Source organism: Anguilla anguilla, chromosome 13, assembly GCF_013347855.1.
Source record: "Anguilla anguilla isolate fAngAng1 chromosome 13, fAngAng1.pri, whole genome shotgun sequence".
Lineage (NCBI taxonomy): Eukaryota > Metazoa > Chordata > Actinopteri > Anguilliformes > Anguillidae > Anguilla > Anguilla anguilla.
The window spans coordinates 38,134,934-38,152,013 of NC_049213.1; the positions used below are offsets into that span (position 1 = coordinate 38,134,934).

Sequence of the window (17,080 nt, forward strand, 5' to 3'; positions counted from 1 at the left end):
ATAACATAACTGGCCATTCAGCCCAACAGTGTTTGCCATTTTCCTACCACTAAAGTGTACTTGGTGCTCGGGTTACCTACAAACTAGATGGCATCTAGCACCATATCAAACCTGGCCTTGAGAACCCCCAGAGTTTCTGCCTATACTACACGACACGCAAACTCTTCCACACAGTGACTATTTACTGCCTGTGTGAAAAAATACTTTCTAATGTCTGTGCGGAAGTTGGCTTTTGCTAATTTATTTATACCCCCTCGTTCTAGCTTTTATCTTTCATATCAGGAACCAATTTGGTTGCCCTTCTCTGAACCATTTCCTTTATATCTTTGTTCTAGTACAGTCCCCAGAACTGTACACAGTACTCTAAGTGTGGTCTGACAAAGGGATAGTGGTCTGTAAAGGTAAGTGCGATATTCAACAAGTAGGTTCTCCGGTGAAGATTAGATGGGTGGACAGACTTCATCTTTTAAGGGTCTCCTGTGAGACAGACATTCACAGCACAAAATGACTCACTAAGAGGTCAGATATATTAACAAGGGGAAATGGAAACAGTAAATTTCTCACCTGTGGGTGGCTTTGACAAAAACATGTCATTCTGTGGTGTCATCTTATAAGCTGTTTAACACAGTGGAATACACACACATGGGATAGAGGCAGTCAGTTAATTTAAACAATGTTAGTTTTCTGTATTTTTGTTTCTATACATCTTCAAACAATACGTTCAGTACTTCCGATAATACTGTCTGTAGCCCATATTGCACATTTTCCCTACTCCTACATTTCCTGTGCTCAATATAAAACCAAGTCATTTGAATGAGGACTCTCCACAACATGTGTTGACCAATGTGGAACAGTGAACAGAGCAGCAGTGTAGTACCATGGGGAAGGAACTCCACTTGTAAACTTGCAGGTTTGATTCCAAAGTACCACACTGCCAAAGGTACCCTTGATCAACGCACTTAACCTGGATTGCTTTAGTATGGAATCCAGCTGTATGAATTGGTACTGTGTGAAAATGCAGGAGTTCTGTACATTGCTGTGGTAAATGCCTGTAATGTAAAAGAAACGCAATGAACCGGTGGCACAATTCACACTCACCCAACTTCCTTTTCTTTCTCAGGCAAACACAGCCCAAGACTGTGAGGATGAGTCCGAGCAAGACTGAGCTGGCCACAGAAACCAGAACCTTCCGCTTTAGGACTGACAGACAAGGGAACACAAAACAAAGAGAGGAACCCAAAATCATGAAACTCATTATAAATGACCAGCATTATGACCTGTAATGGCTGAACTACATTGGCTGCATTAGCTGCATGGATTGGCTTCGACTGCTTATCCTTAAGCTCAAAATACCATGGTGCACTGTGGAGTACTGACTGAGTCTATTGCAAACAAGATAGCGTGACTTCCTGTCACACACTGTGCTCACCACGAGTGCTTGAAGGGTGGTGGAGGAAGTGGTCTTGGGTGAGGCGCATTTCATTAATAGCCTGACAAAAGGAGTGGAACTCACGAATGCTGTTTTCTCTAAATCCTTCGCTGATCTCTGTGTAAGACGGTTGGCCTGTTCGGTTTCCTCTGCATTTATATTCACTGCTGTAAGAGTCGTTTCCAGCGGTGAGTGTGAGTCTGTCCCCGCTGGGGTCCAGTGGAAGATGCCGTCCGTCTCTGTACCACGTGTAGTTCCACTCAGCAGAGCTCCCCTCAACCTGACACCTCAGAGTCAGACTGGCTGACCTGAAGATCTCTGTCCACACAGTCTCCAGAGTCAGCACAGCCTGAGGACGAGCTGAAACGTCACAATGATTAGGAAATGGTTGATTAGAGCATCGTGCACAACTATAAATTATAATACATCAAAACGCCATGCCCAAAACATGATTGAAAATATCACTTATGTGGTGCATGTATGTTTGCACTTCAATGTTGCAGATTGCCTGGTGGCATTGTCATGTTTAAACAGGCAAGGGCTTTCCCCCAAAGTGTAGGGGAAGCACAGAATAGTCTAGAATGTGACTGTGTTCTGTAGAATTAAAATTAGCCTTCACTAGAACTAAGGGGCCTAGCCCAAACAATTAAAAACATCCCCAGACCAAAGAGTGTCCAGATACTTTTGGTCGTATACCGTATAGAACATTTCAGAATTATTTGCATTATCATATACTAAACTGAGAAATAAATCAGTAAAATGGATTTCTTATGTTACCAGTTATGCTGAGCTGGAGACCATATAAAAAACCATATAATAAAGCTATTTGTTATGTAACAGATGATTGCTCACCCAGCAATCACTCAGACCATACAATGAAATACAATACAATAAGCTCTTATATAGCGCTCTTCATGCGTACACCCCAGGGTGCTTTACAAAAAAAAATAATAATAAAAAATAAATAAATAACCAACCTAAGAAGTCAAAACGAAGAGGAATAGGCACATGAGAATCATGGTCGTATAAATTAACATAAATATAGGTCAGTGTAGTTTTCACAGCACAGCAACATTACTCACCATCTACAGTCAGGGTCACATCTTTGCTCTTTTCAGTGTAAACATCTCTTCCTGGTTTTCTCCCTCTGCAGGAGTATCTTCCTCTGTGTGACTGATCTAGAGCTGGGATTGTGAACTCATTTCCTCTGGAGAGCGCACTGTTGATAGGGGCTCCATCTCTGTACCACATATAATCCCACTCAGTCTGATGGGTCTCAATCTCACATTTGAGAGTCACTTTCTCAGTGGGGTAGAACTTCCTCCATGCAGGGTTCAGGGTTACCACAGCAGGCGGTGGAGCTGCCAGTACAGGACACAATCAAAACCAGCACAGGGACAAAGAACTAACACAAAAATATGACTTGTACTTAAAAATAGTCTTAGAGATGACATTTATTAAAATATTCTTAATTTGGATTTAATTACAATTAAATTAATTATTGGAAGTCTATCTAATCATTGTGCAGTCAGAGGTGGAGGGGTGGGAGAGAAGTGCCTATTTTACTAGCCTGTAATGCATGTAAAATAGGCATTAAGTTGCAAGAAATATTGCAAAAAGGAGTTAAGCTTAAATGTGCGAAGTCAAGTAAGCATTGAGGCAAAAAGATTATTCCCAGTCAGGAATTGCAAAGCAGCTTTAAGATTTCCAGGTGCAGTTTTCAGTACACACTCAGAAGGCAGAAGACAAATATCTTGTGCTGTGTAGCAAGAGAAACGGTCATAAAACTACACCACAACTTACAGGAAGAACTCAGTGCTACTAGAGAGAAACCAGTTCACCTGATTACAGTGAAATGGCAACTATAATCATACAATAAAGCATGCAAAAATGTTCAGACAGCAAATGTTTATGCATGTGTCCTTGTATGCAAGTACAATGAAAATAATATTTATTTTGTTTTTGTATGTGTGTGTCTGTGTGTGTAGACATGCATGTGCTCATGTGCGTTTGTATGCATGTACAGTAATGGCACTACGATTCATTTTATTTCAGTTGTTCTAGGTGAAGGTGAACTGTGAAAGTAACATTATAATATCATTACATAATAATTAGCTGTATCATATACTAGACTGATAAAAAGCAGTAAATTGTATTTCTTATGTTACCAGTTATGCTGAGCTGGAGAGAGTCACTGTGCAGTGTGTAGAAAGGGGGGTTTCCCTCTCCATGCTTGGCACCAGTACTCTCCACCATGTGAAACTGCAGCAGAGCGGATGGTGTAACTGGACCCGTCAGTGCTGCTGGAGTCAGTGCTGGTCAGTGCTGCTCCCGGTGTTTCTTTGAACCAGAGATACTCCCAGCCACCAGGATCTGTGCCAGCCCTACAGCTCAGGGTCACTGTATCTCCTGTGAAGATCTCTCCACTGGGGGAGTCCAGAGTCAGCAGGGGTTTGGGGGCCTCCCCTACAAAACAGGTATAATTTCACCCGCAGGTAAAACACTAGAAAACCAGAGTAACATTAAGACACTTGCTATTATAAACAGGACTGCACAAACCATAACTCACCATAGAATAAAGTAATTTGTTATGTAACAGATGATTGCTCACCCAGCATTCACACAGACCATACAATACAATACAATACAATACAATAAGCTCTTATATAGCACTCTTCATGCGTACATCCCAGGGTGCTTTACAAGAAAAATAAAAAATATAAATAAATAAATAACCAACCTAAGAATTCAAAACTAAGAGGAATAGGCACATGAGAATCATGGTACATATAAATTAACATAAATATAGGTCTGTGTAGTTTTCACAGCACAGCATCATTACTCACCATCTACAGTCAGGGTCACATCTTTGCTAATTTCAGCTCCAACTGTCTCTGTGCCAATTTTACAGTCACAAGAGCGTAATGAGGCATGATAAAAACAGTGAAGTAACAAGAAGAACTACATGTGCATATTCCAGATTATTAAGAAAGATATGGACTACAAAGCAATTATTTTTGCCCTTAACTTACAAATGCATTTCTGCAAATGCTGGCTTTTAGTCACAATCAAAACTGGTATGTAAACTTTGATGATTTCGGAAAGTGTAAAAGTGTGTTTAATAAAAAATAAAAAAATGAAAACCTTCATTTAATTGTACGTCAAAATTAAGTTTGAGTGAAGACTGAATCTAGGCCAATGTGTGCCTTCAACTGCAGTGTGCACAATTAGAATGTGGTTATACTTTAGGAGCATCAGTGTGAACAGGCAGGCCAATGGAGACAGCCTGACAAACTGACTTCCTTTTCACTCACTAATACAAGTTCTTTCTGTTCTCCTGTATACACACTACTCTTGCGCTACAAGAGATTTTCTAAAGATACATCTCTTTGAAGTGAAGTATCATTCTGCAAGTAAAATGCTAATATCTTGTCTTACATGTCACTGTCAGAGGATGTGATTAGCTGATTATCTCGCGATTTTCAACCTTTGCTTCACACCGATACTGAGCACTGTCAGACTCAGTCACACGACTCAGGGTGTAAGCAGAGAATCCTTCTCCAGTATAGGAGGAGAGTGTGGTCTCTTTATTTTCTCTTAGCTTCTTCCAGGTATATTCCCATTGGGTGGATGGATCTGAAACCTCAACCTTACAGGTAAGATGCACAGTCTCCCCTGACATCACATTTGACCTCTGCGGATCAGCAGTCAGGACAACTTGAGCACTGGTCTCTCAAGAACAAATATTATCCCAGTGAGAACAAAGGATGTGAAATGGCTCCCTAAAACAAGCATTCAGCATTACCACCACGCACAGACAGCCAATGTTTACGTATTGATTAGCAATTTCAGAAACTTTACTTGCAGCCTTAATTGCTGGTATTGATAAACAGAGCATGAATTCATGTTAGAGCAGTAAAGTTAGTTTCAAAATAGAATGTTTTATTAAAATAACACGTGCCAAAGAAAACTTGCTCATATTTGAGGGACACGAAGATACAGCAGATGCTGAGTTTGTAGTGTAAGCACAATGTACAATTAATAAGCTAGAACCTTCTGTTTTGTTCAATATTCCCTTTGTTTCCCATAAAATGCACTTTATGGATAAAGCAGTATGAATAAGATGCACGTGAATAATAAAAATACTTGCCTGCTTCTTGTACAAAGAACATCAGGACAACCAGTCCAATTGGAGGGAAAAAAATTAATAAAGCACATCAACAGCACAAATGCAGTGCACAGAAACACAAAAACAGGAGAGAAACAAAAGAAATGCCCAAAGCCTCCTTGTGTCCTTGATGTATATAAGGGAACAGAGGGTAATATTTGTAAGTAGGAGTGAGAGGCAGCGTTCAGCATAGTTATTTTGATGGTGAAGCCATACCATCCACTCCAGTTTGCCATGTTATTAGTACTTCATAAACATGTAACAGGTTGTGTTCAAAAAATGAGAAAGAAATGTACTTTCTGGCTAAATTATATTACTTCCACAGAACATGACAATGTTCTTATTCACACAGTGATGCATGGTGACTCATTCACACCTAGAATGCATCATTCACAATGTTATTCTGATTCTGAGTGTGATTCCTTCTTGTTTTAATTCACTATAACAAAGAAAGAATGAAAAACTCACCTATTGCTGTGGTGAACTCATGCATGTTGACCATTCTCTCCCCTGCTCTTTCTCAAACAGGTATAGCCCTGCAGCGCTGGATGGTTTTGTTAGCGGATGTGTCTCATTCTTGTAATACAGCTGTGATCAGACACTGGTGTGTTTAAAGTCACCTCTCATGAACCACGTAAAAAAAAAAAAAACACTTCTAAAGAACTCAGACACAAACCTGCACATTCCCACATTTAAAGTGAATACCTTTCTGGAATTTTTATATTTATTTATTTCTTTGCTTGTTTTCAATTCATTATTATGTTGTGGTTATGAACATGCAGGAATGTGACTACACAATGAGAGGAGAAAGTAATGAAGACCATGATCTGCACACGAGATGAGCGTGCAGTTAGAGACAGGAAATGAGATACAAGGGAGAATACAGAGCAGTATAACCCCTTCTGCATCACACCTTTTTATATCACAAGTCTGAAAATGACATGCCCACAATAAAATGGCTACTGTCATTTTAGCCCTTTTGACTACATGCATAATCTTGGCTCTGTTGAAAGGTAACCCTTGGGAGTTTGTTTTCAAAGAGTCAGAATTGCTCTTAAAAAAATAATAAATCAGAAAGTAATAGAAGCTCAAACACAGTGGAAGTTTTTTCTCTCACCTAAAAGATTATTCTTTTATTTTTTTGTGGAATGGATACAAATGCCAGGTGGGTTTAAAAATACAATGAAGCCACACCCACACCATTGGGCAAATCCTGGTTCAAAATTGAATACCACCAAAAATTTTCATTTGCATTATTCTAAGCTATGTCTAGCCAGGTTTCCAAAAAGACCATTTGGAGATTCCAAAAGGACAATTGGTTACCAAATGATGTTATGGGTGTTTATAGATGTAAAATACTATATATTGTATACTATGGGTTAGTTGAAGACGTTTGCGGAAATTCTCACTTTTCCTGCGCCTGCCACTCTCCACCACCCTCCCCTTGCTACCTCTGGCAGCAGCAGGTCTGGAAGACTGTAGAAAATATCTACATCAGTTATCCAGTTTACTAATCCATTAACTGAAGTCCATTGATAAGTTTTTTTTAATCAAATACCCCACCCCCATCAACATTTCACACACTTACCACAATTTCACAACACATGTATCATTCAAAATCAGGCCTACACCTTATTTAAGAGTACTGAATATCACATTGCAGGCATTTGGCAGACGCTCGTATCCAGAGCAACTTGCAACATTTTACATAGCATTTGCATTGCATCCGTTTATACAGCTGGATATACACTGAAGCAATGCACGTTAAGTACCTTGGTGAAGGAAACAAAGGTACTGTTCTATCTGCGAATTATGCCGCCCATGTAATAATAGGCTACATATATTGTGAGAATGTATTTAGTTAATAATAATACATATATTTTGAGAATGTATTTAGATGCTCACCGACATAAATCTGAATCAAGTCCTTCATTGAATAAGTCCTCTGCACTTTTTTTGGATGAAAATTTACTGTAGGTTTTGTTCACTGGATCCTTCTCGTGAAAAAGACTGACCTTATCGTCATATGCCGTCAGTGAATTTCCAAAACGCACAGAAGGTGAGGAACCCCCAAGTTTGTTTTGGCATCCCACGTTAGAAGATAAGGGACCGTTGTCGCTAAAACATTGGCACCGTAAAATGGGTTAGAGAGAGAACCGTGAGTTTTAACACCTTCAAACGGTATGTCGTGTTACCAGGCTGATTTAATTTAACCATAATACAACTGAACGAATGCAACTGAACCCAGTCCACGGGGTGAAGGCAAAGGCTGTTTATGTACACATTTATCAGGCCCGTATACGACTGGCTGTACCAGAGCGCTTGGAATTATTGCGTTCTCTCTGCAGATAGCATAGTTTAGTGTCATAACGCACAAAACTTTGCCAAGTCCAGTGTCACGAAATAGTTCCGTATGCCGTTTATGGTCGCCGGTTGGGGCTCAGCTCTCCATCACACCACACCACCCACTTCCCGTTTCACACTAGCAAACACCGCCCCCTGCTGACGCTACAGCGCTCTGGACATTGCAGGAACGCCTCAGCACAGCTGCGTGCGCACGCAGACAGACACCCAGCCGCACCAGACGAGAGTGTAACAAGCCGCGCCTGCGGCGGATTTGTACAAGACGCCGGGTATCTTTAAAAAGGCAGCTCGCATCGCAACCGAGAGGCACTCCACTGTATCTAGACAACATTGCCTTTTCCCCAGTTTCTAGCCAAGACCCACTCGCTCTCGGACAAGGCTGCTGCTCAAGACGGTTCCGGTGTTCTGTCGATTTGGCCTGCCTTGTCGAAATGTTCTACCAGTAAATGTATAGTCATGTCTATTACCATATCCTGAAAATACTTCCGCGACTAAACTGCGCTACTTTAGTAGAAATGTCAGAAGACCGGCTGTAGACGCGCTGCGGAAAGACAGAATCTGCAGCTGATTTCCCCGTGAAGCAGCGGGGCATCGCTTTTGTTAAACGAATTTTTCTTTGGCTTTTACTTTCGTTTTGACACCGACGCGTGGATTATTACCGTGTGCGGAACGTAAACTGTACCGTGGTTGCCTCTAGTAAAGCTAGAACTGGTGACTTTTTTGGGTCCTGTCTGGCTAACATTAAACTGCAGCATGAACCACAGAGGCTTCCATTTCACCTAACTGAAGTGAATTTTTCACTTATTGAAAGAAAAAAAACAGGGCCAATCCATAGCATCTGGGCACAAAAAAATATGTTTGTTGTCTTTCATATCTGAAATAGTGACCCCTGCTTTGCTCAAGTTCATTTTTGGCTATTATAATTTTTCCTCTTAAGAGCATTAAAAAGCTTTCAAGAGGTGATATGATCTTCCCAGTATATTTTCACATTAATAAAACAGTGTTTTGATATACAATATGTAGTTCCTCAATCTTAAGTTGAATTATAAATGTATATTTGTTGTTACCAAGTCTATCAACATCGATAAAATACACGCATGTATAAGTTTGTCAATTCGATTAAATAAGTCCAATCAAGTTCAAAATAGCAGTATTTTCTGTTCTAGACTAGTGGCGCCACCTAATGTTTTCTGAAGGAAATACAAATCTGAGTAATGCATTTTGAATAGTATTGTGTGCTTCCACGTAAAAAAAATTATACTTGGCAATCATCAGTATTCTGAATGTTCCTATTAGAATGCAGAGTAATTTACACCATAAAAAACACATTACTTAAGCATGTTAAAAACCTTTTACATGTTTGAGCAAGCAAAACATCAGCAAGCTTTCAGTTACTTGCAGGTTAGAATTTTAATTAAATTTCTCCAGTCATTATGACAGAATATAACACATATGGCAAAAATGAAAGCAAAAAATAATTAGGATGAAATCAAACTGAACATTTGAAGAATAAAGGCTAACATATCAAGGCTTGAATGCCTTATAATTCCACAGCTATGTAGTAAGCAGTAAAAAAAAAAAGCTCATGAAATGAAATGAAGCACATGTATGCAGTCTAAAGGTAAGCCATGTAGTCAGAGATCAGTGTTCTGGATACACATACAGTACAGTCATCTCAGAAACCATGGGATGACATTTTCCTACATTACATAAAATCCTCACTCTTTCCTTTGCGATCACAGGCATCTGCACTGGTCCTAAGCGAGATGTTTTTCTCTTCACTGGCCAGCTAAAACAAATGAGAAATGGTCACAACTACAGATTCACAGAAGCAGTGTCACGAACAGAAATATGGCCAAAACAAATCATCAAAATACACCCAGGCAGAGTTAACAGTGCATCACAGTACCTTTGTTGTGAGATCTTCTGGATCCTCTTTTGGTGGGGGTACTATGAACGCAAACACGAGATATGAGAAAGTATTAGCTCCATTCAGTCTCCAGGGCTAACGCAGCCAGAATGATCATGAAATTGTTAATATCAGGACCTGGTCAGGATTTGAACCCTACTCCTTGTGGTCAGAGTCTAGAGCTCTACCACTGGGCTAGACTCAAAACTGATGAACCCAAAAGCAGAGAACAAAAAAATGGATTCCAAAAAATATACACAAGAAAGTACTCAGGCACAACAGTCTTTAGGTTCCAAAGAACACAATCCAAAAAACTTGTAAACAAGTTTCAAAATACAAGAAACTCAAAGAAAATTAAACTAAACACAAGAGAGTTTTCAAGCACAGCAACAGTCCAACAAAAGAGAGCACAAGGTAGCACTTACTCAAGGTAGACAGGACAAAGACAGCTACAAAACGGCAACTTAAATACACAGCACAATTAAGACACAGATGGAACATATTACCAAGACACTCTCAAAGACAGAAAAAAAAGGAAACCAAAAGTCTATAAGGGTGGCATCTGGTGGCCAAAAGGATGTATTTCAGTCCAGATGCTGACAGTTAAATTCTAAAATTATTGCATGATAATTCATATAAATTTATGCACAAAAAACATGATTCAAAATATAATTTATTTGTATATTTTTACATATATTTGTGTGTGTTAATAATGGCACAATAATTAATTTCTTTTTTTTTGAAGCAGAAGTGAACTCAACAACACTATCAATAACATTAAAGAATTTAGCTTTATCTTATACTAGGCAGATTGAAAACACTGCATTTAATTTTGTTAATAGTTATGTAGAGCTTCAGAGAGCCACTGTACATTTTCCGCATCTTATACTCTGATTCATGTGGAGTCGCCAGCTGCTTCTTTTCACCTGACAGCGAGGAGTTTCACTGGGAGAGAGTAACGTGCGCAGAGGTTCATGCTATCTCCCCCAGATCCCCTCCCTGCTGGACAGGCCCTGGTCAAGGCCCATATCAGATTCAGTGTTAGGGCGATTGCCAGGGTCAGGGTCTGAGTCGGGGGCAGGATTTCTCGACCTCGAGAGCAGGAGGGCAACCTCTGCGTGGGGGACAGGCGACCTCTACAGGCGAATCCAGGTCAACGTGAGCCAGCTTCAAGCGGTCTACTGTAACACGGTCAGACCTACCACCGATGTCCAAAACGAGTCCCCAGACTCCAAAACTCGAAACGGCCCATCGTGAGGGGGTTGCAAAGGGCTACGATGCATTTCACGACGCACAAACACGAAACGCGCATCACGCAACCCTGGGAGAACGTGGGAGCGCGGCAAACTGTGATGCGTCGTGGGCACTGGGGCAAATGACTCCGCACTGTCCCGCAGAACCGAGCGCTGGCGCGTGGCTGACCAAGGGACCCAGCAGTTGGGTAGGAACTCCCCTGGGACGTGCAAAGGTTGCCCGTAAACCAGTTCTGCAGACGATGCCATCAGATCAGCCTTAGGGGCCGTCCTAAGACCAAGTAGGACCCACGGAAGCCTATCAAACCAAGCATCCCCTTGGAGCGCAGCACGGAGGAACACCTTCAATGAGCGATGAACACGCTCTCACATTCCGTTAGCCTGAGGGTGACAAGCTGTGGTCCAATGCAGCGTGACCCCCAACTGGCGAGCGATCACCGCCCACAACTCTGATGTGAACTCAGCCCCGCGGTCAGAGGAAAAATCGGCCCTGACCACGAAGCGCGAGACCCACGAACCGACGAAAGCTCGAGCGACCTCAGCAGTGGTGGAAGATGTCAGCAGTATTACCTCCGGCCAACGTGTGGTCCTGTCTACGTGAGTCAGATCCAATCAAATCCCCGTTCGTTACCAAAAATTGAAGGCACTAGCCAATCAGGGAGCGCATAGCTACCAAGAATTGAAAGACTCGGCCAGTCAGGGCGCGTATGTCTACCAAGAGTATAAAGCATAAAGCGCTAGCCAGCGCTACGCTACTACCATCAACACAACACACACAGCACTCATACGCCGGTATATGCACTTATTATAGCTAGCTACCTCTACAGCATTTCCAGTAATACGGGAGTATGCAGCTGAAATCCTCTATGGAAAGCAACCTCACAGCGATCTTACCTACGATCAGTAGGTAATGTTGTGCTTCATTTCGGGGTGTTTATTCCGCTGGAAAAGAGAGAGAGCCAACGTTTTTTTTTTTTTTTAGTCAGTGACGTTTCCTTCTGAGGTCTACAACGGCGATCGCGACCACAACATTTATTTTGCCTTTTTTGTACAGCTATTTCCATGGATAAAATTGCATTTATTATTATTATTTATTGGTAAAAACATTTACTTCATATCCAGGGAGGTAGCCAACTACTTGAAAGTTAGATTACATGTGTAGCTGTTTACTAATACGATTGCATTTCAGGCTGGAAAATAACCCGTTAAACCAGAGAAATTGCTGAGTTGTCGTAGAATCTTTCTCGCAACACAATGTATCAAGGCTGGCAGCGTCGGCATAGCAACCGATGCTGTAACGACACTATGCCACAATGGCTATAGCAGCTGTTTTAGAATGTCATTGTGTGACATACGACAGCGCCATCTATTGGTTGCTGACGTGCTTAATGAAGTTGTACGCTTAAACATGAAAATGGATACTAGGTGTAGGCCAGTTCACATAAGTCTGCCTCTTATCAGACCCTCAGAGGAAAACAGACTGTTTATTGTGCTGACAGGGAGTCAGTTATTGTGATAAAGAGACAGTGCTCGGCTGCAAAACATCGGACTGGATCAGCATTATTTAAAACTTAAGGTTCTGACAGTGTAGTCATATTTTGTATTGTTGGAAAGCTGACGTCATGTGGAACAAGTTGGTGATCTCAGCTACAAAGGTTAATCTAGTTTGATATGTTTACAGAGATAGCATACACAGGATTCATTGTTGTACTGTTATGTCATGATTGTTACTTTATTTAATGGATTGAGGGTTTTTCTTTATAATGATAATAATAAGTTCATTTATATAGCACCTTTCAAGAGCAGACGTCACAAAGTGCTTTACAATAAAATCAACAACAAAAGGCAAGTAAGAGAAAACAGATAGCAAAAATCACAAAGCAACAACATGATAAAACAAGATAAACATTTTTTTTATTTTTCTAAAAACAAATTAAACAAAAGCAAGTCTAAAAAAATGGGTCTTAAGCTGCTTTTTAAAAGAGTCCACCTGTCCACAATTCTTAAGTCCAATGGGAGAGAGTTTCAGAGTTTCGGAGCTATAACCTCAAAAGCACAGTCTCCTTTTGTTTTGAGCCTGGGGTGAGGAACAACCAACAAACCCTGATCAGAGGACCTTAGATTCCTACTGGGCTTATATGGCTGCAGTAGCTCTTTAATGTAGACAGGTGCATGACCGCGCAAGGCTCTGTAAACAATTACAAGAATCTTGAAATGGATTCTGAATTTGATGGGAAGTGTAGAGATTTCAGGATTGGCATTATGTGAGACCTTTTGGGGGACCTGGTCAGGAGCTTAGCAGCAGAATTTTGGACCAGTTGTAAGCGGTGAAGGGATGTCTTACTAAGACAGGTGAAAAGGGAATTGCAGTAATCAAGATGTGAGGAAATAAATGCATGTATAATCATCTCCAACTCAGCTGTGGAGACAATGGGCCTGAGTTTGGCAATGTTTCTCAGCTGGTAGAAGCAGGAGCGAACCAAGCAATTTACATGCTGGTCAAAACTCAATGCCTAGCCCATAGAAACGCCTAGATTACAGAGGGTGGGTTTAACAGAAGCGGATAAAGAGCCAAGACATTCCATCACCTTCAGGACAACGCCATCTGGGGCAGAAAAAAGAACTTCTATTATTTCAGTATTTAGCTGCAGAAAATTGTCTGCCATCCAATCTGTTACAGAGTCGAGGCAATTCTGTAGAACAGCTAGTCTTGAAACATTGTGAGGCTTAAACGAAAAGTATAATTGAATATCGTCCGCATAACAATAGAGGGAGACATCATTAAAATTGCTTATTATCTGCCCAAGAGGAAGCAAGTACAATATAAACAGCAGCGGGCCTAGGACAGAACCTTGGGGAACACCACAAAAAAAGATTCAGCTGATGAGACATAATTATGGATTGTAACCGAGAAAGTCCTGTCTGACAGGTAGAAGGAAAACCAATCCAAAGCTGATCCAGAAGTACCCACCCACTGCCTGAGCCTCTCAATCAAAATACGGTGGGTCCACCGTATCAAAAGCAGAACTGAGATCTAACAGAACCAATACAGAACATTCTCCTGAATTACCCTTCATTTGCAGATCATTTGACACTCTGAGAAGAGCTGTTTCTGTTGAGTACAACCGACGGAAGCCAGACTGAAACTTCTCTAAAATGTTGTGCTCGTCTAAGACAGCTGTTAGCTGCTTAGCAACCACTTTTTCTAAGAACTTATCTATAAAAGGTAATTTAGAAATAGGCCTGTAGTATATATCTATTTATATAAAGAGAGAAGTGCAATGGTTCAGAGAGACTTGTCAACAGTCTCCTGCGCATATGCATATGCGTATAGACATTTCACCACTCACATTTTGCACAATTGCATATTGTTATTATTACTAAACAATAAACTGCATTCATTTTAAGCTGGCATTCCTCTTTGACTCTTACCACTGCACACCCAGCCGTTTTAAGGTTCTAACACTTAGATCCCAGGATATCTGCACTCTGTAGTCACTCACCTGTACACTATTGTCATAGCAGGATACACAATGTATTTATGCAGGCTACACAAGCAAGTCACCTCCACGTCAACCAAGATAGACAGCGATCCGTATTGAGCCACACTACTGGCGGACAGCAGTCTCCTTCTTCTATACCTAACCGTTAGCCCAGAGGAAAGGTTAAAACACTATATAATCAAGATAACATTAAATTAATCCCGTTGCAGTAAAACTACACGCATTTCTTTGCCACTCAGATACTTCCACTGTTTGGTTTGCGGAGGGGTTTCTGACAGTTGGCGACCTCAATGTTATAAGTTCTGTTGGTGACCTGTTTGGTGTATCTGAGGGGTTTCTTACATAGGTGATCATCAGTATTCTGAATATTCCCACTAGAATGCAGAGTAATTTACACCATTAAAAAACACATTGATTTAGCTTGACAAGAACTTTTAAATGTATTGGGTAAGTAAAACATCGGCAAGATTTCAGTTACCTGGGGGTTAAAATTTAGATTAAATTTCTCCTGTCATTATGTAAAGAATATCACACATATGGCTAAAATTTAAGAAAAAAACTAAAATTAGGATACAATCAAACTATGTATGTCGTAAGATAAATTTAAAAAAAAGAACAAATAAAAGCTTTTTGTCAGGGTCTGGGGTAGGACTCAGAAGCGGACCAGAGTTAAAGGAAGTTGCGATTTATTTTCAAAGCACAGAATCAGAGGCAGTCTCATAGTCAAGGTACAGGCAGGGGTCAAAATCCAGGAAATCAACAAGATCAGGCAGAGGTACAAAACGGGAACCGGGAGCAGGTCGGAGTAAACAGGCGAGGGTCAAAAAATCCAAGGCTAAGAGCAGAACGGGCAGGCTAATCTCGAAGTCAAAAAGGGAACAAGCAAAAAGTCGAAAACCGGGAAGGACACTAGAAAAGGCTTGAAAGGCTACTCAGAAAACAGAGGCACAATCTGGCAAAACTAAAGGTGCACACAGAAACTAAATAGCAACACTAATGAGTGATGATGGGACGCAGGTGAAGATGGTTAGTGGAGGCTTGATTGCAGATGAGGAAACAGGCGGAACTGGGGCGGGGCGTGGGCAGGAACCAGGAACCTAAGGGGGAAAAAAATAACAAACGCACACCCAAGCACACGAACAGAGAAAACACAACCGCAAGCGAAAACAAAGTAAATCGAAAATAAAAAATAAATAAAAACTAGAAAATAAGAAATAAACAAAACTAAACAGGAAGACAAAGAGAATCAGGCTGGATTCCTGACACTTTTAACCTGAAATAAAATCAAGCACATGTATCCAACATAAAGGTAAGCCGTGTACGCTGGGATCAGTGCTTTGGATACACCTAGAGTGATACATCTTTTATTTAATGTATGAAAATGACATTTTCCTTAATTACATAAAATCCTCATTCTTTCCTTTGCGATCACAGCCATCTGCGCTGGTCCTGAGCGAGATGTTTTACTCTTCACTGGCCAGCTAAAACAAATGAGAAATAGTCACAACTACAGATTCAGAGAAGCAATATCACAAACAGAAATATGGGCAACCAATCATCAAAATACAGCCAAGCCGAGTTTACAGTGCATCGCAGTACCTTTGAATGATGTGAGATCTTCTGGATTCTGTTTTGGTGGGAGTACTATGAAAGCAAACAAGAGATGTGAAAAAGTATTAAGGAATATACATGTTGACATAAGTGTCAGTCATTATGGAAGCAAAACTCGTTGAACTGGCATATATCAAAATGTAACAATGTATTCAGGCAACCAAGTCACATAAGTCATGCATCTATAGATAATGATAATGCATTATTTTTTTTAATATACATTATGAATTAGCATCAATTAAAAATAAAATGAAAACAAAGAAGGAATTGGATAAAGACAGTACCTTCAGTCTTCGTTTTCAGCTCCAGAACAGAATAAAGTTCAATGCTGCAAGCAGCTACAAATACAAAATAAATATAATGAATTAAATAACAAAAACTTCTGAGAAGAAGGCACTAAACTACAGAATGAATGGTCAATGCTGTAAAAATTTATTGAATTCAGTAATACCTTTTTGCATATAAGTACTAATTTATCAAAAAACACATGAAGTTGAATGAGGGATAATGCCTTTTTTGTCATTGTTGGATTTTCTTCCAAAACAGAAAACAATATCTATGCTCAGAAGGATTTGTGGTATCAGAACATGAAGTAAAAGTGCATTATGAAAAGACCTTTTTTAATAAAATGGTCTAACAATACATCATAAATTATGAAGAACAATCCACTGAAGCAAATGGTATTTCATAACTGACATCCCCATACAGGTATTCTGAAATACACATTGTAAGGCAGAGAAAAAGTAACATAACATAACTGGCCATTCAGCCCAACAGTGTTCGCCATTTTCCTACCACTAAAGTGTACTTGGTGCTCGGGTTACCTACAAACTAGATGGCATC

General features: G+C 40.4%; 1 protein-coding gene and 1 long non-coding RNA gene across 2 annotated transcripts in view; both read right to left on the reverse strand.

Annotated features, from left to right (window-relative positions):
• Positions 1–17,080, reverse strand: part of LOC118211441 (hemicentin-1-like) — a 202,790-nt gene that overhangs the window by 17,409 nt on the left and 168,301 nt on the right. The window lies entirely within an intron of this gene.
• LOC118211687 lies at positions 9,353–10,479 on the reverse strand. The gene is made up of 2 exons (XR_004762055.1): positions 9,871–10,479; positions 9,353–9,750 (listed from the first exon to the last, which is right to left on the reverse strand). It is a non-coding gene; the product is annotated as an uncharacterized LOC118211687 (long non-coding RNA).